At 46.0% G+C, this 19,911-nt stretch overlaps 1 protein-coding gene across 9 annotated transcripts in view; it reads right to left on the bottom strand.

Annotated features, from left to right (window-relative positions):
- The window catches only part of nek7 (NIMA-related kinase 7), a 137,697-nt gene that overhangs the window by 102,052 nt on the left and 15,734 nt on the right, over positions 1 to 19,911 (bottom strand). Inside the window, exon 1 of one of the 9 annotated variants that reach the window (XM_055642409.1) lies at positions 7,508 to 7,523. The exons of 7 other annotated variants lie outside the window; for them this stretch is intronic. The gene's annotated coding sequence lies outside the window, so the exon portion shown is untranslated. Of the gene's footprint in view, positions 1 to 7,507; positions 7,524 to 19,911 lie in introns of those variants that run through there. One more of the 9 variants, XM_055642410.1, reaches the window with a different exon arrangement.

Genomic DNA, 19,911 nt, shown 5'->3' on the forward strand with positions numbered 1-19,911 from the left:
TTGCAAAGATGGTGCTGCATTGCGTGCAGGTTTGCGTTTTGTCCGTGGTCGGGGTCGGGCCCGGCTCTCCATCGCTGCAGGTGCTGTTGAGTTGCTGCTGGGCCATCTCCGTCCCCTCCCGGGTGTCCCGTCCCTGTCCAGAGGTGTCCGGGGCTGGTGGGGCGGCCCGGACTGGCATCCAGCGCTGCAGCCGCTAGCTCCAGCTCGGCTATACCTGTGACGCCGGGTTGGCCGACAGCCCTCCACCTCCACCCCCCCTCTCCTCAGTCCAACACCGAGATCCTACTGAAGATGGGCAGCCACTGGCCCTGCTCGAAGATAGGCGACTTTGAGCCACTGTTGCTGGAGTCGTCCTGGTCGGACAGAGTGTCTGCGGATGTGCTCCTGCCGGCCATGGGCTGTTGGTGCTGTTGGTGGTGCTGGTGACAGCAGCAAACTCCTCCCCCTCTTTTGCCCAGCCCCAAGCCCAGAGTCCAGACCAGCTTCAACTCCAGGTCGGGGCTGAAGGCCACCCGCAGCGCGGCCCAGTCGAGCGCCAGGCCAGAGTAGGCGGAGCCCAGGCTGGCGCTCTGGCGCAGGCGAGGTCGAGGCCCTCGATTCTCCTCAGGGTTGTGGATGAAGTGGCAGTGGGTACCGTAGGGGTAGAAAACAGTGGTGTGCAAGGTATGGCTTGTACTTGGGGTGGCGGCTGAGGGAGCGCAGCTCGGCCAGGCCGTGGATGAACCGGCACTTGTCGCCACGTAGCAGGTTCCTCTGGAGTTGGGGCGGGGTTGGGCTCGAGTTGCTGCTTCTCCATGCTGGCTGAGGGCCTGGGGCCGCTGGTGTCAGTTGGCCCAGTGGGAGAGGCGGAGGCGAGCTGAGGTTGGTGCTTCTCCGCGCTGGCTGGGGGCTGGTGTCCCGTCGGTCCGGGCATCTCTGGCCGCCCAGGTGGGGATGGGGCATTCGAGTGGGGGGGAGGGTCCGGGGATGGTCCATTGGCGGTTCGGCAGCACTTGTGGCGCCGGGGGACACGGGTTCGATCCTGGCTGCGGATGAGGCGCGGTTTTGTGAGAAGTCCCCTGAGAAGTACAAACTTGAAAAAAGACAAAAAAAAACAAAAACAAAAAAAAAACAAAAGAAATCGGACCCAAACTATACTCACTGAATCTACAACGCTTTGTTCGATTTTTATTCATAGAGTTTGACCTTCGACAAATCCCATGATTCCTTGCATTTTTCGGAATACCGAACTCGCTTATACAGCTCAACATATTTTTAAAAATCGCCATTTATTTTTCATATCTGTGTTGAAGATTATTCCTTGATGATATGGTTTAAAGGTTGGAATTAATCTTTACTAAACACATACTTGTCACCTTGCAAACAATATTCCTATGATAAAGTCGTGGGTAAAATGTCTGGTATTTGACATGATGGATTCACCAAATAAAAAGAAAATCTGTTTAACGTTTTGTATTTTGATATTTTAATAAACCTGCTCTCCCATCCAAGAACACATCTGGTTTGTCACATTTTCTCATCTTCTAATTTTCCGAGTTCTCTAATTTTCCTAATTTTTATTCGAATTCAGTTTTTAACAACTCTATTCGTTAAAAAATCACGCAAAGGCACAAAAAACATTGTACAGATATTTCTCAATCTTCTTTGGATTTGGGCATAGCCGAGCACAACCAACTCCAATGGTGTAATTTCTCCATTATACAGCTCAACAATGCTGGCCTGACCATCCATGCTGACATCCAGACTGATGAAGGGTCCCAATCCAATATTACCTGTCCATGACCTCCACAAATGCTGCCTGACCCAATGAGTAGGTCCAGCACATTGGGTTTTAGTCAAGATTCCAGCATTTGCAGTTCCTTGTGTCTCCACCGTGACCATATCCACCAGTACTTTTTTTCCTTCTCCCCGCTAACCCCCCCCCATCAGTCTGAAGAAGGGTTTTGGCCCGAAACGTTGCCTATTTCCTTCGCTCCATAGATGCTGCTGCACCCGCTGAGTTTCTCCAGCATTTTTGTGTACCTTCCACCAGTACAACAATGGTCACGTAGTCCACTACCAACGTTATGCAATTTTGAACAGTACAATCAAAAGCTGCATTGGCAGTTTTCCGTAATTTATATTTTTCACTTTATAAGCAATTATAGGTAAACATTGTTCACATCATGCAAGCCCTATATGATGGATTATTACTGCGTGGTGAAACTACTGCCTATGCAAAATCAAAGTAAATGCAAGTTTTAATTTAGGATACCCTTGACAGGATTTTAATCAAGTAATTCTATGACTATAAAGATAGTTCTAAACATCATGTCTTAGTTCTCTCAATCAAGCTATGAAGAATGTGCACGTTTGTTTTCTTCAACAAAGCATAATAATTTACAAATTAATAGGACCAGTTTATAATGAGACAGGTAGCTTATACTAGTCATATTCAACAAACAACTCAATTCCAGATAATTCAGGAGAAAAACATTTTTTTTTTTTTTTAAAATAATAAATTGGGCTTTCAGATTTGACTGGATATTTAAAAATAATTTATACCCCATCCTTGCAACAAATAGTAAATAAATTCAATTCAATTTCACTATTTCATTAAGAGATCTGATTGTCAAATTTCAAGCTAGCAAAGAAAATATATAAAAAATCCAACAAGATACATGGAGATTATGGTGATTAAAGTTCACGAGGGTAAATCGTCAAAAGTAAAAAAGGAATTGGAATTTAACAGCGATCTGATTCAATTGTTTCGCTGCTACCCGGTCAAAACATTAATCTTTTCACTAGTTCCAACCATCCATCTAATGACTATTTCTCCAGTTGCTAAAAGCATAGAACAGTGCAGCACAGGAACATGCCCTTCTGCCCACGTTTGTGCCGAACATAATGCCACGCTAAACTGATCACATCAGCCTGTATATGGCCCATTATCACTGTATTCCCTGCACTTCCATGTGTCTATCTAAAAGTCTCTTAAACACCACTGTCATATTTGCCTCCACCACCACCCCTTGCAGCGCATTCCAGGACCCCAACCTTTTGTAGAAAAGTTGCCCAAAATTATTTGTCAATCTGCAAAAATTCTTGCCCTCACTCCTGGATCTCTGCCCTACCGACCGACCCCCCCCCCCACCCCACCTCCATACAAAAAGGTCAGGACAGGTTTCTCCTCTTATGCCCACGCTTGACCTCATCTCTGGATTTGGTCAAATGTCAGTCTTTGTCCTCATCTTCCTCGTGGGAAATTAGACAGGCTCCCTGCTTCTGTGAAAGAACATCTGCCAAATAATGCGCAGGAGAAATTTAAACGTTAACCCCAAACACCACTTGTTCACTAGTATGTCTTTCCAGTTTCTTCACTACTGCCTAAACATTGCTGTCATCCACCCATCTCCAAATCAATGCTACCCTCAAATTTTCTTCATCAGCATCTTTCAGCTTCATTTCCGCTGCCCTTTTACATCCGCTTCCCATCATCTGCCAGCAATGAGGGATAGACTTGGCTATCCCTTGGTACAGCAACATCGTTCTTGATATTCCTCTACTGAGGGATAGCCAAGTCTATCTTTCTTGGCTAACAACCTAACCTTTAGCCTCCAAGATGCAGGTAAATTTTCGTGCCTTTTGGGTAAAAAAAAGTCTTAATTGCCAGGAAATATGGTACTTACCAATCATTACCGTACCAGCCCAAATTCCATTCACCTGTTGTCTCTATCCTTATGAAGCCACAATAGATTCCAATTTACCAATTCACTTTTAATCTCCTGGACTTGAAACTTGTGTCCTAATGGCCTCGTCCCACGGTACGAGTTAATTCCAAGAGCTCTCCCGAGAAAAAAAATCAAATTCGTGGTAGGCACGGAGAATGAACGTTGCGGGTACGTTGGAGCTCAGGGACGTCTCTTAACGGCTCGTAACGCTAACGGCAGGTACTTGGGAAGACTCGCTAACGGCAGGTAAGCTCGGGAAGACTCGTGAAGAATTTTCAACATGTTGAAAAATGTCCACGAGAGCCCCGAGTACCGACGAGCGACCATTACCGTAAATCTCTGAGTTCGAATCAGGGCAAACTCAGGAGAGCTCTTGGAATGAACTCGTACCGTGGGACAGGGCCATTACTCTATAACTACCTCCAGACTATTCCCACAAGTTTTCCTCTGTTTCCACTCATAAAACCTTCTAGAACAGTTGTACCGACCATGTTCTATTCCTGTCAGCGATATCTTTAGTTGACAATATGGAATTCAAATTCCACGATTCTCTGTTGTTCTATTTGTTCCACTTCCAGGGACACAAAACCTTGGTTTCTCAAATTTCACTTTGGTTTCATACAACACGCCTCCATGAAACAATTTATGGATTTCCTCCACATCTATGCCACAGTAAAAATGCAAATTATGGGCTTGTCATTCTCAAATATTCCATTGCTCATTGAAATTCATTCCTCATTTTGAAAACAATTAGCACATTATTGACTAATTGAATGATTGTGGCAAGGGAATGGGGTGAGAAGCAATCCTGATAATTGACTACGTTTGAATTTTAGTTATTTTTATCATGAGCCTGACACCCCATCAAGTCCAATCAATTAGGCTGAACCTACATCCAAATTGTAGGTAGCAACATTCTATGTATCTTGTGATAAACCAGGAACATGATTGTGGAAAGTTTCACTCATATGCATTAACCAAACAACCAACGATGCAAAGTTTGCAGCAGGATAGTTTGAATTCAACAACTGCTATTCATTGGCAATCAACTATTTCAGTAATCCAAAAGGATCATACAGTGAAAATCTATGCTTTGAACTCATAATTTTAAATCTTCCAAACCATGAACAAACCGACCAAAATGGTACATCTCAACATCTTTGACAACAAAAAACTGAATATCTCCATACCTATAAAAGTCTGAGAGTGTGTGTGTGTGTGTGTGTGTGTTGTATCTTCCTCAAAACGTTATAAGCTAACGCTTAATTTTTTTACATATTCTTATTCACAAATTTCCCCTCCACAACCTCATCAGATTCACTTCAGATTTTATGCTCTATTTCAAAAGTTATTTGCGATTAAAGTTTTTAAAAAATCCAAAAAACGCTTCTCAGAGAGCCTTTTACCAGCAGCTTCAAATGCTGATGTCACAATGCCACAATAATCAGTCCACCAATCACAATGGGCTCTCAAGCTGCCCGCCCACTGCCACAATGACATCACAATATCCCCCCCCCCCCCCCCTCACCTTAAACCTACATTACAATATTGAAGATGTAAAACACATTTGTGGCAACTGAATATAAAAATTGGTCTGTTTATAATTACAGTATATAATGGTTCAACTAAAATGCTACAGAATATTTGAAATATGACTTAAATTTCAATTGTGAACAGAAGATATTTTTTCTAAGTGAGTAATTAATGTGCGTATGCAAAAAAGGTCTGAACAAATTATATGCACTTCACCTTTCCTAGTACTGCAACGGTTTAAATTAAGATTTGCAAAATTAAAACAATACAATTGGTGCTGAATTTTCACGTGCCAAGTGAAAAGGAAGCCGAACAAACAGCAACCATCATCACCAAGGGAATGTACAAATGGATACTTTCAATATCTATAGCATAGCTCCAAGACTCAATAGCATTTAATTATCATACACACCAAGACCGGAACAATTAAATTCTTACTTGCCGCAGCTTTACAGGCACACTTTTCTATTTTCTAATGCCCAGACACCTTTCCCAAAGGATTTCCTTCCCAGGTATAAAAATGACACAGAAAATGCTCTTCCGCTGTTTTTTGCACCTTTACTATCAGAATAAGATGGGAGCTTTTTAACTTTTGCCTATCCCATATCTGCAATTCACTAATATACCTATAGTTTGGGTAATACCAAAATTAAAACCTAGCTATGTTACTGAATTAACAACTTTGCAAAATAAACTGTATATGACATCCGATCTTAATAGAAAACTGCATTGAGACACCTTGTAGAAAATCGCCACCTAGCTATTATTCGCAACCATTCATAGAAATGGATGTCAGAAATCCCATTTGTCTCCGAGAGAATTAAAATTGAAAGAAAATCAAGATTTCACGTCTCCAATATATTCTGATCCACTCAAATTCACATTATAAGTGTATAAATAATAATAAAAAATAATCTATACAAACACTGCGTCAACTTCAATGTTATTATATCTTTGCACTAAATGCATCCTTTAGCTTTGCACTGTTGACAGCTTGATTGTATTCATATATAGTCTTTTTTTGACTGGATAGCACACAAACAAAAGCTTGTCACTATATCTCAGTGCACATGACAATAATAAACTAACCTAACTGCTTCAACCGTGATCATCTTCATAATTCTTTCTTCTAACTCATTTGCAAGCTTAACATTATAAATCTAAGTTGTCAACAAGAATGAATGTATTCTATCTATTAAGCATAACCTTTCCAGAGAACTTCCATTTCTGCATTAATATGTTATTCCTTTCTACCGTATCACCCATTTGAAGAAGCTTCCTCTCACTGCCGCAATCAGCAAATTTATTTCAAAAGAATGCAGTCAATTAACAGAACCTTAATTATCCTTTCTCTACAAAAAAAATCAAAGTATATTGAATTGTCTTAGGTAAAATTCATGTTTTCAAAAAAAGAAATCCATTTTATAAAAAAAAGGGCACTTTTGAAGTTATCAACCTAGCTCTCTTAAGCACACTTGTAAATGCTCCAATCCACATTAGATGCTTAAAATCCAAACATTAATTCCTCTGCCCTAATCACAGGTGTTTTCAAATGCTTAAATTGATCCAAAATATCCATCTTATTTTGGGCTTGGCCTTGTTCCGTCAATATCCTTTTTTTCTCTCTGTTAGATGTCAAGAGCAATTTTTATGTTTTGTTTATTTGGAATCAAAACCAATATAATACTGAAATCTGTGTCAAAATCATCCTGAGTGTGTCAAAACATGCCCAAACTGTGAATATAAATTCACATTTACAATACCATGGAATAGGACATTCTCAATTGCTTCCTAGCCAATAATAAAAAAAATAGACCTGTGGTAAAGACTGCAATAAAGGAAATGCACCAGCCAAGTTACTTATAACACCATTTGCAACAAAACCATTAACATATTTTCCAATAATACAGCTCATAATAGTGTTCACGACGCACTGAAATTAAACATACTGGTTTTGCATGAAACTTACTAATTCATAATTTATCATTTGCTGTTATCTAATCCATCCAGTATATTCAAATAAAAAAATTCCCTGCTTTACATACAGAAATTTGATATTGACAGTATTGACACTGTTAGAAGCAGTTACATATACTTCAGTACCTTCTGGAGCTCATTGCATTCTCCAGTTTCACTGCTTAGTTTACAAAACATTTACAAATGTCCAAATTCCAACACAGCTATGAAATTTATACTTATGCTGCCAGTTAAGAAAAAGCTACACAGAAGCACTGTACACAATCCTCGAGGAAACATTCACTCACACAAGTGTTTTGTCCACCAAACTGAGCACTACGCTTCTGACAAATGACCTCTGAGTCACATCTTGATACTTCATCTGTTAACTCTCAGGATTAAATTGAAACAGATCCAGTTACAATGTGTTCCATCAACAGTATTACCGCACACACCCACAGAGGTACCAAGTAGCTAATGTGAGCAAGATTGGGGTACTGTTTTGAGAAAACAAAGATTGTTTTATATTTTAAAATTCTGAATGCTAACCACAGCTTACATATAATGACAGTGGGCAATGGGAAAATACTTGGTAAGATTATCTGTGCTGCTCAGGTCATTATGGTCAACATAATACGCACAGGAACCTAAATATCATTCAGATCAAAAAAAGGTAAATTGACACCAGTGCCTAATTCAACAATTTACAACATTTGTGCTCCTTTGGAATGCACAAATACTATACAAAGTTTCATAATCCACAAGCAAGCACTATTAAACTTCTGACTGCTCAATAATTTCAGACCAACTAAACTGTATTACATTAAAACCTTCAAGTGATTGGTACAGCAGTTTATTTCAAGCACTGAAGTTATTACTTTGCACTTTTTACATTTGGTCTCCACAACACAAACTGACGTATCGAGGTAGAAATGAAATAATTGAAAGCCATGTTTACCATGCACCAGACAGATTCTTAAAATTCAAATATTATGAATGGTCTTTATTAAAATTGTGAATGCCTGGGCATTAAATGAACGTGGCAATCTACGAATCATTTTAAACTTATTTGTTATACTATCAAACTTCCTAAATGTTAAAAAAAAATGACAACTGACTTCTCTTCATGTTATGATCATTGAGGAATATATTCAGCTGTTTAGTTTTGGAATTTTTCTCATGCCAAATACAAATCCTTGTTGAGAGATCTCCTTTAAAGGGACAGTCTCAGCAGGCGCTTTTCAGACATCTAATAGAAATACTTGGCACCATTTAAACTTTTTCATGACTCGCTAACTTGGAGGATGTCAACATACCTGTCAAATTGCTTTAAAAAGTCACTGCTAAAATTGCGCTGGATTCACTCATACATTACCATCTTTAACAGCAGTGATCAGAGATGTTAAGTTAACTATTGCTATTATAAATCTTTGTTGTGCTTGATAATGTCACATTTATTCAAAATCTGTAACATTATCCTTGACACTATCAGAGTTCTGAATGCAGCTGTCACCAGCAGCACTAGGATTACAAGCTCGGACATGGCACGTATCTCACTAAAATAGTGCAGCAATAACACTCAGCCCGTTTTTCTGTGTTCAGGATGAAACTAATTCCAAACAAGGCTAATTTTGCATGGGGCTACAAAATTACACTGATTTACACTCTGATCATAAGATCACTAGCCATAGGTGCAGAATGAGGCCATTTGGCCCATTGGGTCTGCTCTGCCATTCGATCATGGCTGATCTAATTTTCCTTCCCAACCCCATTCTCCTTCCTTCTTCCTGTAACCTTAGACATAGTTACTAAACAAGAACCTATCAATCTCTGCTTTAAAAATACCCAATGACAGCCTCCCATCTGTAGCAATGACTTCCACATTCACCATTCTCTGGCTCCAGAAATTCCTCCTCATCTCCATTCTAAAGGTACGTCCTTTTATTCTGAGACCGTCCCCTCTGGTTGTAGACTCTTTCATTACAGGAAACATGTTCTTCACATCCACACTATCTAGGCCACTAATTATTCAGTAGGTTTCAATAAGATCCTCCCTCATCCTTCTAAACTCATGATGAACTTCAATACCTAAATAAAATTCAATTAATAGGAGTCAGAAACTAAGTAATACATTTTGTCTGTTAATTTAGTCCAGTTTGTCAGGACCAAAGATATTCTTGCACACTAACATTGCTAAAGCATTCAGTTCACATCCAGGCAGATTGCAGCATTCAGCTTCTATTGAAGAAGCTACATGTAGCTGGTAGAGCTGCTGCCTGACAGCACCAGAGACCTGGGTTCAATCCTGACCTCAGGTGCTGTCTGTGTGGAGTTTGTATTTTCTCCCTGTGGGTTTTCTACAGGTACTCCGATTTCTTCAACATCCCACAGATGTGTGGATTTGTATGTTAATTGGGTTCTGTGAATTGTCCCTTGTATGTAGGATGCAAAGGTTGGGTAACATAGAATTAGTGTACGGGCGATTGATGGTTGGTGCAGACTCGGTGGGCCAAAGGGCCTGTTCCCAAGTGTACCTTTAAACAAAATGTTCAAAATCCATTTGCACAAAAGGAAAGAAAATTCTCACACGTCTAAAGGTTAATGCCAAAAATGAATGAGTTTTACCTCACCAAGTGAAAGGTAATCCAGCTTGTATGAAGCACATCATTCATTTATTTCTTCCATTCCCACTGTTCCATTCCAGAAGAAACTGTGAAGCATTGGCACTTTCTCCAATCGAGTGCATTCAGTGTTCACAATGTGGCTTCCTACATACTGCAGAAACCCAATGCAGATTGGGTGACCTCTGTGCAGCACCTGTGTTCACGGGCGTAGCCCCGAGCTTCCCGATCGCCATCCCACTGTCTGTGCCCTCAGAGCACTGTAACAATGATGGCCAACAGAAACTTGAAGAACAGCACCTCACCTACCATCTGGGCACATTAAAGCCTTCCAGAGTCAATATTAAATTCTACAATTCTGGTAACTCATTTTGTCTCCTCCAGAATGTGGCAGATAGGATAGGATAATTTAGAGGGATGTGGGAAACGTAGGTGTGACTGGTATAGATGGGGCATGTTAGTTGGTGTGAGCAAGTTGGACCAAAGGCGTTTCCACGCTGTATGACTCTGTCTCTATAATTCATGTCATCCGTGTTTTACTGTTCAGATTTGAACAGCCTGATTTGCTGATCATGTCCTGCAGCCCGGCATTTCACAACTTCTCCAGATCTTTGCCTGTGTTCTCAGTCTCTAACTGCCTTCATTTCATAGACGATATGAATATAGGATCATGTTGCCTCTCCCTAACTGCTCCCATTAACTCATCAACCATATTATTTCATCTACAGATTAGCCCAGGACAATTCTGGGATTATTCTATCAGAAGACAGTGTAGTGCGTGGGTCTCAAAAGGAAGCATGAAGTCCAGTGTTTTGAGAGGCACCTTTTATTATGTTCCTCCCGGTTGTAGGGAAGACCAAACGAGAGAAAGATGGCACCCAAACCCCTGCCTTTAAACCCTCTGGCTAAGGGCCGCCTCCGGACTGAACCACTCCTGTGCCGAGGGGTTCGACACTATGATGGCACGACCCTTGGGAGCCGCCACAGGAACCCCCCCCCCCCAGAACCAGAGGCACGAAACGCACCGGCGGGCGCACGACCTGGCCGGCCCGCGTGCGGAAGTCAGCCGCTCGTGGGGCTTGGTGGAGGGACAGGTCGAGGGACCGGCGGGAGGACAGGTGGAGTGACAGGCGGAGGGAGCCATGAAGGGGGGGCCCTCGAGGCCGAGGTTGGGCAACCAGCACCGGCTGGTCAATGTCCAGGTGTGCCGGCTTCAAACGGTCAATCGACACGGCCTCCGGCCGGCCCCCCATGTCCAGCACAAGAGTCGTCTGCCCGTGTTCCAGCACTCGGAACGGGCCCTCGTACGGCCTCTGGAGTGGCGTCCGGTGGGCATCACGGCGTAGGAAGACGCAAGGGCAGTCCCTGAGGGCTGATGGCACGTGTGGGCGAAATGTCCCATGGCGGGACGTCGGGACGGGTGCGAGCCTGCCAACTCGCTCGTGAAGGCGCTTTAAGGTGGATGAGGGCGTTCCCTGCTGCCACGGCGCCGACGGCACGAACTCCCCGGGCACCGTGAGTGGCGACCCGTACACGAGCTCCGCCGATGATGAGACCAAGTCCTCTTTGGGAGCAGTCCGGATGCCCAGCATGACCCACGGCAACTCGTCCATCCAGTCCGGGCCGGAGAGTCGTGCCTTCAGTGCTGCCTTTAGCTGCCGGTGGAACCTCTCCACCAGACCGTTAGCTTGCGGGTGGTAAGCCGTAGTGTGGTGTAGCCGCACCCCCAGCAAGCGAGCCATGGCTGACCACAGCTCGGAGGTGAACTGTGGCCCCCGGTCTGAGGAGTTGTGCGCCGGCACCCCGAAGCGAGCAATCCAGTGCACGGACAACGCACGAGTTCACGTAGCTGTTGAAGTGTCGACCAACGGAATGGCCTCCGGCCACCGCGTGAAAGGGTCCACCATTGTAAGAAGGTGGGTGATGCCCCGGGACGGCGGGAGAGGCCCTACAATGTCTATGTGGAGATGGTCGAATCGCCAGTGAGGTAGACCAAACTCCTGGAGAGGCGCACGGACATGGCGCTGGATTTTTGCCGTCTGGCACGGAATGCAGGTGCGAGCCCAATGGCCAACCTGCTTGCGCAGACCGTGCCACATGAAACGAGCGGCCACTAGTGCCGTTGTCGCCCGGATTGATGGGTGAGCCAGTCCGTGGATCAACTCGAACACCCTCCGGCGCCAAGGTGGCAGGGACGATGGGGCGCGGCTGACCGGACGACACATCGCACAGGATTGTCACTCCCCCAGGACCGAGAGGGACATCCTCAAGGCGGAGGCCGGAGATGGCAGTCCGGTAGGCGGGCACCTCATCGTCCATGAGCTGTGCCTCTGCCAGAGCAGAATAGTCAATTCCGGGCGCCACCTCGAACACGGCGTTAATAGCGGGGCGGGACAATGCGTTGGCCACCCGGTTCTCTTTCCCCTCGATGTAGCGGATAGATGTTGTAGGCCAATTGCCGCTGCTGTCGTGCGGACCAGGGGTCGGAAACCTTCGTCAGGGCGAAAGTGAGCTGCTTGTGGTCCGTGTAGGCGGTGAACGGGCGGCCCTCCAGGAAGTAGCGAAAATGGTGCACTGCCAGGTACAGAGCCAGGAGCTCGCGATCGAATGCGCTGTATTTTGTCTGCGCACGGTTGAGGTGCCAGCTGAAGAAGGCCAGGGGCCGCCAACCTCCGCCCGTCAGTTGCTCCAGCACGGCACCAACCGCCGACTCCGTGGCGTCCACCGTGAGAGCAGTCGGGGCATCTTCCCGCGGGTGCACCAGCAGTACGGCCCGAGCAAGGGCCTCCTTCGCGCCGTCAAAAGCTGCCCCTGCCTCGTGGGTCCATTCAACGTTCTTGTTCTGCCCATCCGCCAGAAGTTGATACAGAAGCCGCATGATGTGGGCCGCGGATGGCATGAAACGATGATAAAATGCCACCATGCCGACAAACTCCTGCAGGCCACGCACCATGCGTGGGCGGGGAAACAGACGGATGGCGTCGACCCTGTCAGGCAGGGGAACCGCGTCTTGCAGTCACGCGGTGGCCGAGGAAGTCAATCTCGGTTACACCAAAACGGCACTTGTCTAGGTTGATGGCCAAACCATGCTCGCTGAGCCGCTGACAGAGCTGCCAAAGGTGGGCGCAGTGCTCCTGCTGCGAGCGGCGGGCCACCAGGATGTCGTCCAGATACACAAACACGAAATCGAGGTCGCGACAAACCCCGTCCATTAGGCGCTGAAAGGCCTGCGCAGCGTTCTTGAGGCCGAACGGCATCCGAGTGAGCTCGTAAAGTCCGAATGGCGTGATGATCGCCGTCTTGGGTACGTCATCCGGGTGAACCGGGATCTGGTTATAACCCCGTACCAGATCCACTTTTGAAAAAATTGTGGCTCCAGCCAAATGGGCGGTGAAGTCCTGGATGTGGGGTACGGGGTATCGATCCGCTGTTGTTGCGGCGTTCAGCCGTCGGTAATCCCCGCAAGGTCGCCAGCCCCCGCTCGACTTAGGGACCATGTGGAGTGGGATCCCCCCCAAGGTCTCCATTGTGCGGAATTCCCGCCGTGCCAGACGCAGTTTATCCGGCGGCAGTCGGCGTGCTCGTGCATGGAGTGGTGGGCCGGTAGTCTGGATAAAATGCACTACTCCGTGGATGGGGGTCGATGATCGAAACTGTGGGGTCAGAATGTCTGGGAACGCGGCCAAGATCCGTGCGAAGCGGGAGTCCACGGACGCCAGGGGCCTTCCCACTGGTTGATACAAATGCAACGTGATCGGCTCCATCGTAGCAGCGTTGACCAAACGCTGACGCCTGACGTCCACCATGAGGGAATGCGCCCGGAGGAAATCAGCCATGAGAAATGGCAGGAGCCGAACACGATTGGAACCATGCGCACTCCATATGTGCGGATGCGGCTGCCATTCGCCGCGGTGAGGACGGGCCCCCGCTTACCGGAACGAATGTCGGCCAGCGAAGGGGGCAGGACGCTGAGCTCCGCTCCAGTATCCATGAGGAAGCGGGTCCCAGAGCGCCGATCCCAGGCGAAATGGCGGTGAATTTGGCCGGCCGCCGCGGGGACTATTGGCAGCCGGCCTAGGCTTTTCCCGGGAACGTGCACGGCTGGCGGCAGTGTCGTGCTGCAGCACCCCAGCGCTGATGGAAATAGCACCAGCGCCTCGTGTTGGTGCTACTTGGAGCTTACCTGCTCCTACTGGTGGTGCCTGCAGCTTGCTGGCGCTGGACTGCAGGTGCAGTACCCCTCACTGCCGCTGGGGGCGATCGTGCGGGCCGCCGGGCTGGAGCTGTCACTCCTTCCACAGCTCCCCCGCCCCACCGGAGGAAATCGGGAGCTGCCGGGGTGACGTCATCGGCGCGCCTGCCGACGGCCAGCGCGTTGACGTCATCAGGGCGCGTCGGCCGCAGCGCTACCCCGTCTCTGCTGACGGCCAGCGCGCTGACGTCATCAGGGCGCGCCATCCACAGCGCGTCGGCGCGCCTCCCGAGGGCCCTGAGGTCGGCAAAGGAGACTTCTGTGAGCTGCAGACGAATGTAGGCCGGCGGCAGATGCAGGTAGGTGTACTCGAACAACAAGCATGGCGTGTGCCCATCTAGTAGAGCCACCATCTCCTTTAGGAGGGTAGATGGCCGTCGGTCGCCCAGGCCCCCCATATGCAGGATCCTACCAGCACACTCCATCCTGCTTAGGCCATAAATCTGGAGCAGGAGCTCCTTAAGGCCAAGATACTTATCAGTGTCCGGGGGGGCTGCGAGGAAGTCCGTGACCTCTTCAACCGTGTCCTGGTCGAGGGCCCCCACCAGGTAATAGAAGCGGGTGGCATCGACCGTGATGCCCCGCAGGTTGAACTGGGCCTCCGCCTGCTGGAACCAGATGAGCGGCCGGTGGTCCAGAAGTTGGGCAGTTTCACGGAGACCGCGTCCAGAGACAGGGCCGGGCCAGCCTGTGAGGAGGTAGGGCTTTCTCTTCTCTCCATCATGACGCCAATGGAGCGTCGGGGGTCACCAATGTAGTGCGTGGGTCTCAAAAGGAAGCACGAAGTCCAGTGTTTTGAGAGGCACCTTTTATTATGTTCCTCCCGGTTGTAGGGAAGACCAAACGAGAGGAAGATGGCACCCAAACCCCTGCCTTTAAACCCTCTGGCTAAGGGCCGCCTCCGGACTGAACCACTCTTGTGCCGAGGGGTTCGACACTATGATGGCATGACCCTTGGGAGCCGCCACAACAGACACAAAAAGAGTTCAATGGCACAGGAGGAAATTGCAAGTAAAATAACATCTACAACAAAAAATAGTAAACATTCAGTGCCAGATTGGATGAAATGTAGTAGCTAAAACTCCCACTGTAGGAAATGTGCTAACAGGTCAAATTTGCTTTCACTTGTAACATTTTCATGGTGGGCCTGTCCCACTTTCATGAGTTATTCACAAATTCTCCCGAGTTTTCCCCTTAATTCAAACTCGCAGAATGTTCGTACTGAGTCCGTAGGAGGTCGTAGGAGTTCGTAGATATATCGTAGCGGCTCATTCTGCCAGCCGTAGGTACTCGTGGCATCAGGTAAGTCGGGGTGTTTTTTTCCAGCCTGATAAAAAATGTCCACGAGTAAAAAAAATGGTCGGGATGAAAAAAATCGCAACTTTTTACTCGTAAGGGGGGCATCGAAACAGTAGACATTCGTAGACATAGTCATGGAAGGTCGTAGGAGTTCATAGATTACCACAATCTTGTTTTTTTTTTGGTCCTTTAAACTCGGCAGAGGTTTTGAATTAAGTCATGAAAGTGGGAAAGGCCCTTCAGCAGGTAACTTATAGTTTCATCAATCTCATGGGTTTCATTTGTTCCTAATCCAGTCTGACTTCCTCAAACAGATTGTTTTTAAACTTACCAATGCAACTTTATTAATATAAATAATTACAATTAACCGGATCACATATCTCCTCCATTTAGATCAGTGACCCAATTCATTTGAGTCAGACTGCAAGAGATAGGCCAGATACCAAATACATATAGGGTACCCTGGCTCGGGACATTTGAGTTCCACTCTGAACTCTTTGCTGAGACCAGCACCAACTTCTGACCTCCCGCATATCTGTGCTTAAATGCTGCATTGCACAGGATTGGAACTTGCACACATGGCCCATTCCTTGCAGTTCTATTTCAAACCGTTGTCAAAAGATAAGTACATTTCAGTCTCATGTTTCACTGCAGAATCATTGCAGAATCACTGCAGGGGAGCTTCTGGATAACAGAACAACCCACTTATGCCAACATTAGAAGCCGCACTTGAGTGAACTTCTTGACGAGTGCTGATTATTATTTTTAGCCAGAGTAATTTCCTGGACAGCTGGTTTTCAAACAAATTGCAAAATAAAATGAATCCATCTTGATACCAAAAAAAAGACTCCTAATTTCTGGTATGTAGCTCAAAGTGTTAAGTAGAAAGCAATGGCCTGGAAAGGCTGGTTTTATAGAATTTACTAACATTTTGAAACATAGTCATTGTTGTTACGTAAGAAAGATAGCTGCCAATTTGCAAAAGGGAACACACTCAAACAACACAGCAATCATGATTTGATTTAGTTACGGCGTTTCAGAATTAACTCCATGCCTTCGCAGAATCTTTCTCTTGGTGTCATCAGCATGCACCCGAAACAACACTCAGCTTTAAGATTTTTATGTGAAAGACAATACTTCAGCACAGATCTTCACACTGCACTAAGTTTCATGCACATTTTGGTGATCTAGCGCCTGCAAGGTGGCATGAAATCACAAAGCTTAGAGAAAAGAGCGTATCAACTCTATTTGCCAACAGGATATGGATACAGATGCAAGATTTCTCATTAAAGATGTCAAATGTAATTAATACTCCTTCCTTTCCCTGCATGGTACCTCACTAAAAGATTATTGAGAATACCTCTTCTTCAACAGTATCTAACTTGCACCCAAGTAAACCTTTAGTTTTCTTATGAGTACCTTTGACAATTTAACATTAGTTTACATTGCTTGATCAGTGAAGAAAGAGTTTTACACAATTTGGGGCAGCAAAGTGTCGCAGTGGTAGAGTTGCTGCCTCATAGTGCCAGACACGCAGGTTCGAACCTGACTATGAATGCTGTCTGCACGGAGTTTATACATTCTCCCTGTGACTGCGTGGGTTTTCTCTGGGTGCTCCGGTTTCCTCCCACATTCCAAAGACATACAGGTTTGTAGGTTAATTGGCTTTGGAAAAATTGCAAACTGTCCCAAGTACGGAGGACAGTGTTAGTGTACGGGGTGATCGCTGGTCGGCACGGACTCAGTGGGCCTAAGGGCCCGTTTCCGTGTTGTGTCCCTAAAGTTTAATTGTTCTCATAGGCTGTGGGCCGAGGAGCTTTTTCGTTTAAGTTTGCGACCCAAATCACGTAACAACCTGAATTTTTAACATATTGTGTAAAAATATTATAGAAATCATACCTGAAACTCGTCAAGAACAAAACCTGCAAATATTTTTTAAATACGAGAAAAACATCCAATATACCGAGTAGTAATTGTCCAATCAATGCACGTTTAACATTGCGTCGGACGCCAATTGAGCAATCATGTGCTTTGTTTCATGGTAGCTAGCTAGGCAGCAAGCACTCTGGGATCATGGTTGAGTCTGAAGAAAGTTCTCAACCCGAAACGTCACTATTCCTTCGCTCCATAGATGCTGCCTCACCCGCTGAATTTCTCCAGCATTTTTATCTACTCTGGGAATATGGCTGCCTCCTAATAACATCAAAAAACAAGGTTTCGAAAGAATAAAGGTAATGGTAACCTTGCTGATAATTTTGTGTTGCAATTGATTTATCTTTGTAAAGTTATGATGTGAACAGTTAAATAAAAATGATAAATAAAAATGTAGAGCTAGGGTTAGGATTAGGATGAGGGTCACAGTCAGAAGTCAGTCAATCAGAAGTCAGTCGGTCTGCCGGCCCCAGTGACTGCTTTGAAGGGTCGGTCGGGTGGGTAGTCGCGCCCCGGTAGATGCAGTGAAGGGTCGGGCGTTCGGGCCCTGGTGGATGCTGCAAGGGGTCGGTCGGGTTGTCGGGCTCCGGTGAGTGCTGTGAAGGATCGGTCGGGCTGTCGGTAGACCGGTGGATGCTGCTATCCATATATTAGTGTGTGCGAGTGTGCGAGGTATAATAATATGGTTGAACTGGACAGCAGCACGGAATTAGGCTACCATGGAGTAATATGAGCATTGAACACTAGATGGCGCTTACTTTTTCGATCTCAATTTCTAATTGGGTGGATGGCACGACCGATGTTGCAGCGGCCTCTGCAGTTCGACTGTCTTTTTATTATTTTTGTCCGTTGAATGTATAGTTTGTTGTGGTTTTTATATTGTTTTTAGCTGTGTGTGGGGGGGGGGGACTTTTAATCTCTTCCCTGTACGGGTCTCCGTTGTCGTTGGGGCCTAGCATCGCGGAGCGGCCTCCAACCGGAACGAGATGGGGGCTCCAGTCGAGGAACCTGCGGACTTCACATCGTGGGGCTGGCCGCTTCGGAGCGTGGAGAGCTGTAGTGACGCGCGGCTGTGACCCGAGCTTGGACGCTCCAGCCACAGGTCCGGTGGACGGTGACATCGGGAGCTCGCGAGTCCATGGTGGGAGACCGCTTTTCGGAGCTCCCGCAACGGCAACTTCTCCCGCCCGAGTTGCGGGGTTGAAAAAGACCCGGAGCGGGGCCTTAAATCGCCCGGCGCGGCCTTAACGGCCGCAGGACTTACCATCGCCCGCCAGGGGCTTTAACATCAAGAGAAGAAAGAAACATGGGAGAGACAAGCCTTTGCTTCCATCACAGTGAGGAGGAGATTCACTGTGATGGATGTTTGTGTAAATTGTGTTGGTTGTGTGTCTTGGTTCTTTTCTTGTTATATAACTGCAGAAACCAAATTTCGTTTGAACTTCATTTGAGGTTCAAATGACAATAAATAATTGTATAATTGTAATTAGCTTAATTAATTAATGTGCAACTTTTGGCATGGACGAGTTATGACTTCCTTCTCAATTATATTTTATCTGAATCTGTGCCAAATTTCAAGTAGTTCCCAGACATGGGTCACGAAAGTTAAATTCTAGACACATTTTCGATGCTCGGCCCACAGCTTATCAGTGAACATAACATGGGTGTGCATCACATGGTTAAAAGGTATCAATAAAGGATCTGTCCAAAATAGAGTGTAAAAATATTTTAGAGTGCCGTGGCAGCTATTTGAAGTTTGATAAATTCCAGATCACATTTATGTTGGGTTTTTTTAAATTCTGCTAATATCTGGTGCAGCTAGCAAAGAGAGCATTTATTGCTCATCCTTGACTACCCAAGAGCCACCTTCTGGAAGCACTGTAACCCTGCTAATAGCGCTTCCATAGTGCTGTGGACAGACACCTCCAGGATCCGCACCCCGTGGCAAATAAAGGCCAATGATATATTTGCAGATTAAGAAGATTGATTATGATGCAAATGATGATATACAGAATGAAAAAAATAAATCCAATCTCCATTCACACAATGTTTTCACCGACAAATTTTAAAGTCTAGCCGAGAGATCATACAGGCCATGCAGTTAGCATCTAAATGTAACTTTACATCACAAATAACACGTGTAGAAACATAGGAACTATTTGCAGGAGGAGGCCAGTCGGCCCTTCGAGCCAGCACCGCCATTCAATATGATGATGGCTGATCATCTAAAATCAGTACCCTGAACCTGCTATTTCCCCCATATACCTTGATTCCTTTAGGCCTAAGAGCTAAATTTAACTCTCTCTTAAAAACATCCAGTGAATTAGCCTCCACTGCCTTTTGTGGCAGAGAATTCCACAGATTCACAACTCTTTGGGGAAAAAAAGTTTTTCCTCATCTCAGTCCCAAATGACCTACCCTTTATTCTTAAACTGTGACCCCTGGTTCTGGACTGCTCCAACATCGGGAACAATTTTCCTGCATCTAGCCTGTCCATTCCTTTAAGAATTTTACATGTTTCTATATAATACCCTCATCCTAAATTCCAGTGAATAGAAGCCCAGTCGACCCTTTCTTTCATCATACGTCAGTCCGCCATCCTGGGAAT

Source organism: Leucoraja erinacea, chromosome 10, assembly GCF_028641065.1.
Source record: "Leucoraja erinacea ecotype New England chromosome 10, Leri_hhj_1, whole genome shotgun sequence".
NCBI lineage: Eukaryota > Metazoa > Chordata > Chondrichthyes > Rajiformes > Rajidae > Leucoraja > Leucoraja erinaceus.